The 6,914-nt window shown below is 39.1% G+C and overlaps 1 pseudogene; it reads left to right on the plus strand.

Moving 5' to 3' along the window:
- Positions 1-4,474: 4,474 nt before the first annotated feature.
- On the plus strand, positions 4,475-5,093 carry LOC118903321 (annotated as a pseudogene).
- Positions 5,094-6,914: the final 1,821 nt, after the last annotated feature.

A 6,914-nucleotide genomic window follows, 5' to 3' on the forward strand; every position in this document is an offset into this window, starting at 1 on the left:
CAATGAATTTGGTAAAGCTGCAGGATACAAAATTAATGCACAGAAATCTCTTGCATTCCTGTATACTAATGATGAAAAATCTGAAAGAGAAATTAAGGAAACACTCTCATTTACCATTGCAACAAAAAGAATAAAATACCTAGGAATAAACCTTCCAAAGGAGACAAAAGATCTGTCTGCAGAAAACCATAAGACACTGATGAAAGAAATTAAAAATTTAACCAACAGATGGAGAGACATACCATGTTCTTCGATTGGAAGAATCAATATTGTGAAAATGACTATAGTACCCAAAGCAATCTACAGATTCAATGCAATCCCTATCAAATTACCAGTGGCATTTTTTACAGAACTAGAAAAAAAAATCTTAAAATTTGTATGGAGACAAAAAAGACCCTGATTAGCCAAAGCAGTCTTGAGGGAAAAAACCGGAGCTGGATGAATCAGACTCCCCGACTGCAGAGTATACTATAAAGCTACAGTAATCAAGACAATATGGGACTGGTACAAAAACAGAAATATAGATCAATGAAACAGGATAGAAAGCCCAGAGATAAACCCATGCACCTATGGTCAACTAATCTATGACAAAGGAGGCAAGGATATACAGTGGAGACAAGACACTCTATTCAATAAGTGGTGCTGGGAAAACTGGACAGCTACATGTAAAAGAATGAAATTAGTACACTCCCTAACACCATACACAAAAATAAACTCAAAATGGATTAAAGACCTAAATGTAAGGCCAGACACTATCAAACTCTTAGAGGACAACATAGGCAGAACACTCTATGACATAAATCACAGCAAGATCCTTTTTGACTCATCTCCTAGAGAAATGGATTTTAAAAAAAATAAACAAATGGGACCTAATGAAACTTAAAAGCTTTTGCACAGCAAAGGAAACCATAAACAAGATGAAGACAACCCTCAGAATGGGAGAAAATATCTGCAAATGAAGCAACTGACAAAGGATTAATCTCCAAAATTTACAAGCAGCTCATGCAGCTCAATATCAAAAAAACAAACAACCCAATCCAAAAACGGGCAGAAGACCTATATAGACATTTCTCCAAAGAAGATATACAGATGGCCAACAAACACATGAAAGAATGCTCAACATCATTAATCATTAGAGAAATGCAAATCAAAACTACAATGAGATATCATCTCACACCTGTCAGAATGGCCATCATCAAAAAATCTACAAACAATAAATGCTGGAGAGGGTGTGGAGAAAAGGGAACCCTCTTGCACTGTTGGTGGGAATGTAAATTGATACAGCCACTATGGAGAACAGTATGGAGGTTCCTTTAAAAACTACAAATAGAACTACTATACGACCCAGCAATCCCACTACTCTGAATATACCCTGAGAAAACCATAATTCAAAAAGAGTCATGTACCAAAATGTTCATTGCAGCTCTATTTACAAGAGCCAAGACATGGAAGCAACCTAAGTGTCCATCAACAGATGAATGGATAAAGAAGATGTGGCACATATATACAATAGAATATTACTCAGCCTTAAAAAGAAACGAAATTGAGTTATTTGTAGTGAGGTGGATGGACCTAGAGTCTGTCATACAGAGTGAAGTAAGTCAGAAAGAGAAAAACAAATACCATATGCTAACACATATATATGGAATCTAAAAAAGAAAAAAAAAATGGTCATGAAGAACCTAGGGGCAAGACGGGAATAAAGACACAGACCTACTAGAGAATGGACTTGAGGATACGGGGAGGGGGAAGGGTAAGCTGGGACAAAGTGAGAGAGTGGCATGGACATATATACACTACCAAACGTAAAAACAGATAGCTAGTGGGAAGCAGCCGCATAGCACAGGGAGATCAGCTCAGTGCTTTGTGACCACCTAGAGGGGTGGGATAGGGAGGGTGGGAGGGAGGGAGATGCAAGAGGGAGGAGATGTGGGAACATATGTATATGGATAGCTGATTCACTTTGTTATAAAGCAGAAACTGACACACCATTGTAAAGCAATTATACTCCAATCAAGATGTTAAAAAAAAAAAAAAAGAATGAAATTAGAACACTCCCTAACACCATACACAAAAATAAACTCAAAATGGGTTAGAGACCTAAATGTAAGACCGGACACTATAAAACTTAGAGGAAAACATAGGAAGAACACTCTTTGACATAAATCACAGCAAGATCTTTTTTGATCCACCTCCTAGAGTAATGGAAATTAAAACAAAAATAAACAAATGGGACCTAATGAAACTTCAGAGCTTTTGCAAAGCAAAGGAAACTACAAACAAGATGAAAAGACAACCCTCAGAATGGGAGAAAATATTTGCAAACGAATCAGTGGACAAAGAATTAATCTCCAAAATATATAAACAGCTCATGCAGCTCAATATCAAAAAAACAAACAACCCAATCCAAAAATGGGCCAAAGACCTAAAAAGACATTTCTCCAAAGAAGATATACAGATGGCCAAGAAGCACATAAAAAGCTGCTCAACATCACTAATTATTAAAGAAATGCAAATCAAAAGTACAATGAGGTATCACCTAACACCAGTTAGAATGGGCATCATCAGAAAATCTACAAACAACAAATGCTGGAGAGGGTGTGGAGAAAAGGGAACCCCCTTGCACTGTTGGTGAGAATGTAAATTGACACTATGGAGAACTGTATGGAGGTTCCTTAAAAAACTAAAACTAGAATTACCATATGACCCAGCAATCACACTACTGGGCATATACCCAGAGAAAACCGTAATTCATAAAGACACATGCACCCCAATGTTCATTGCAGCAGTGTTTACAATAGCCAGGTCATGGAAGCAACCTAAATGCCCATCAACAGATGAATGGATAAAGAAGTGGTACATATATACAATGGAATATTACTCAGCCATAAAAAGGAATGAAATTGGGTCATTGTAGAGACGTGGATGGATCTAGAGACTGTCATACAGAGTAAAGTAAGTCAGAAAGAGAAAAACAAATATCGTATATTAACGCATATATGTGGAACCTAGAAAAATGGTACAGATGATCCGGTTTGCAGGGCAGAAATAGAGACACAGATGTAGAGAACAAACATATGGATGCCAAGGGGGGAAAGTGGCGGGGTAGGGGTGGTGGTGTGATGAATTGGGAGATTGGGATTGACATATATACACTAATATGTATAAAATGGATAACTAATAAGAACCTGCTGTATAAAAAATAAATTAAAAAAACAAAAAAAAAACTATCTTCTCTGGTAAAACTCCATTCATGTAAACAAAATCCATTAAAGTCACTACAAATAAAATAAACAATATGTATACATAGATATGCAAATAGTCAAAGTATTTTATGTATTCTTTGAACAATTTTACACATTAAAATGTATCAACCATATTTAAAAATGTTATAAAAAATACTATTTAGCATAGTATTTGTAGTCCAGAAGTTATTGGGACTAAAGAATAAAGTTTGATTTTTAAAATAAAAGAATAAAATTATTTGAATGATCTATTATCAACTGAGTTTTCTAATAAGTTTAAACATAATATTTTGCCTCATTTTTCTGTTCTAAAACTAAAACTAGCTATCGTTGGGGTGTCTACACAATCCAAAGACAACCTCCCTGAAAAGAGCCACATCCTTCTCAATCTAAGAAGTTGCCCCTCCCTTATAAAAGTATGAATAGGTATATTTGTGGCATTTATTATATTCATTGACACATTATATTTAGCTACCACTGCATATCCCTGATATTCTTGGATCTCTATGGGTGTTTTGAAAATATCTAACTTTCCCTTTTATTCATTGTGTCAGTTATTGAATCCAAAGCCTATCATATTCATGTCATTTCATTAAAAGCAGCCTTTAATTTAGGCATATAAATAGTTAAATCAATTTTTACTAAGCATTACCTAGGATGTGCTCCTATAAACCTTCTAAAAGACATTTTTTAAATAAAAGAAATGGCTTTCCTCTTGCTTTCCTCATTCCTATACCAGAGAAAACATTTTTGTAGCCACTGTTGTTTTAAAAACAGCATGGCCTGCTAGACTTTGGGAAATCACCAAAATGTTAAAGAAGATATTAAAAGGAATAAGGCTAAGTGCACTACTTCTTTTCAAGCATTACCTGATCAGTTACGGTCCCTCTTTCTCATAATTCATCTTAAATATGCCAGATCAGCAAAATTATAAAAGGAACTATATAAAAATTCCACACCTGCCGTACGTGATCAAGAGATGCCTGCTACTGCCAGACCCCACATTTATTAACGAGCAGAACATATTATAATTGTTACAAGAAAGACTTGTTACAAGAAAGAGATAAAGTGCTGTAGTCACTGGGATGCAGGCCAGGTTTTAGAAGATGTCCCAGTCCCCCTCCTCCTCTTCCCCCTCCCCCTCCTCCCCCCTCCTCCTCCCCCCTTCCTCCTCCCCACCTCCCCCTTGCTGTAGACCTGAAATGAATTAAGGTCGGGAACTCCGCATCATGTCAAGGCTAAGCCAGGCCACTCAGGCCCTCAGGAAGCCCGAGGCCAGCGACATGATCCGGACCATTGGCCCGGGCCCCCGCTAGGCCCCGTCCTGGGTCAGCAAGGCGTTTCTGTCAACCAGTTCGGTAAGGAGTTCAACGAGAAGACCAAGGACATCAAAGAAGGCATTTCTCTGCCTACCAAGATTTTTGTGAAGCCTGACAGGGCATTTGAAATCAAAATTGGCCAACCCACTGTTTCCTACTTCCTGAAGGCAGCTTCTGGGATTGAGAAGGGGGCCCCGCACACAGGGAAAGAAGTGGCAGGCCTGGTGCCACTGAAGCACGTGTAGGAGATCGCCGGTGTCAAAGCTCAGGATAACGCCTTTGCCCTGCAGGACGTGCCCTGTCCTCTGTTGTCCACTCCATCACTGCATCTGCCCGTTCCCTGGGCATTTGCGTGGTGAAGGACCTCCGTTCTGAAGAGCTGGCAGCTTTCCACAAGGAGCGAGCCCTGTTCCTGCCTGCTCAGAAAGAGGCAGATTTGGCAGCCCAGGCAGAAGCTGCCAAGAAGTGACCCCTGTCCCCCACCCTCCAGGATTTTGAAGGGGGCCAGTTGGGAAGGCTGGGACAGAGGGGAGGAAGGGAGGTCACATCAACCTGACCTCTCCCTGGCAGAGTTCAGCCCACCTGTTTCCCCATAACCTGGCAGGACCTTCAGTCTCTTCACTGCTCTTCCAGATAATGTAGGATGTGCTTTTTCAGGTAAAGAATGACTCTTCAGTGAGGGGGGTTGGTGTGGTTGGTCTACATTAAAATTTTAGATAAAAAAAAGCTCCTGCTTCTAAATTGACATTTTGAGTAATATCACCTGGCAGTTAGGAAGCATTCACCTCAGCTACACCTTATATATCTATATTATATATAGATATAGATCTATATCTATCTATATATCTGTATTCCCTTCCTTATTATCTACTATCAGCACCAAAAATACCAAAACTTCCTCAACACCTGTATGATTAAATGTTGACTCTGTGAAAAGAAGCTTTGCACTCTCAAGACCCGTTAACTACCATAACATAGGGATGATTTACAGAGGCTCACAATTTTCCAAAGGGTCCAGTTACAAGTTAGTGCAGTGTTTATAACATTATAATTGTTTTGTTTGTTTTGTTTTGTTTTTTGGCCGCACTGCGCAGCGTGCAGTATCTTTGTTCGGGACCAGGGATCGAACCCATGCCCCCTGTAGTGGAAGTGCAGAGTCTTAACCCTGGACCGCCAGGGAAGTGCCTATAACGTTATAATTTTCATAAGGGAATTTAAGAACCTTCCCATATTGGACCATTCTGTTTATCAAGAGAAGACTTAGGATACCTGCTGAGATTACAATTTCCTCTGAGAACTGCTCAGAAATGAAGGCAAACAAACAGTTAAAGAATTACACTTAGAGTTAGAATTATACTTAGAATTGGAATTATGGGTTCCCTACCCCAATAGCCATATCACTTGCCTAACTTCCATCCCTCCTCACCCACCCACCAACACACACACATACATTTTTTTTTTCCCCATAAACAAACCTGATTTTGTTTGCACACCTTGAAGTGGCAAAGTTCTTCAGAGGAGGCTGAGTCCGCCTCCAGCCCCCGAGGTCTCATTGCTCTGGCCATGGTTTGGTTTGGGCACAGCACAAACCAACTCCAGCCAACAGCACATGAGAGCATATCTGTCAGGATGCCTCTGGCAACGCTTTTCTCACTTTAAAGAAGGGCTTAATACAAGGACAATTCTTTTGTCTACCTCTTGACTTTGTCACTGGAACCAGAGGAGCCATTCAGGGACCAAGGGGACAAGCTCCAGGAGACAGATAGAGTAACACATGTCAATGGAAGCCATGGAGAAAACAGACATATCCTGGGGTCTAAAGTCAACCCTGAAACTATAGTAGTTCCAGACATCTTGTTTTATTGAGTGTATCTTAGCTGGGTTTTCTAGGATTTGCCACTGAGAGAACAGAGACTTTCTGCTACTGTGTCAGGCATTTAAATTCTCTTTAGTTGAAGAAATAGACTCACAGACATAGAAAACAAACCTATGGTTCCCAAAGGGGAGGGGGGGGGGGGGAGGGATAAATTAGGAGGTTGGGATTAACATATACACACTACTATATATAAAATATGTAACCAACAAGGACCTACTGTATAGCACAGGGAACTCTACTTAATATCTTGTAATAACCTATAATGGAAGGGAATCTGAAGAAGAATATATACATATGTATAACTGAATGTATAACTGAACTGCTATGCTGTACACATGAAACTAACATGATATAGTAAATGAACTATACTTCAATAAAAAAAAGAAGAAAAAAATAAAAATAAAAAATAAATTATCTTTAGTTGAGTTTCTGCCTATAAAATGCAACATGAGATTGGTTTACCTTTCCATACAT

The sequence above is a fragment of the Balaenoptera musculus genome, chromosome 1, assembly GCF_009873245.2.
Source record: "Balaenoptera musculus isolate JJ_BM4_2016_0621 chromosome 1, mBalMus1.pri.v3, whole genome shotgun sequence".
In the NCBI taxonomy this organism is placed as follows: Eukaryota; Metazoa; Chordata; class Mammalia; order Artiodactyla; family Balaenopteridae; genus Balaenoptera; species Balaenoptera musculus.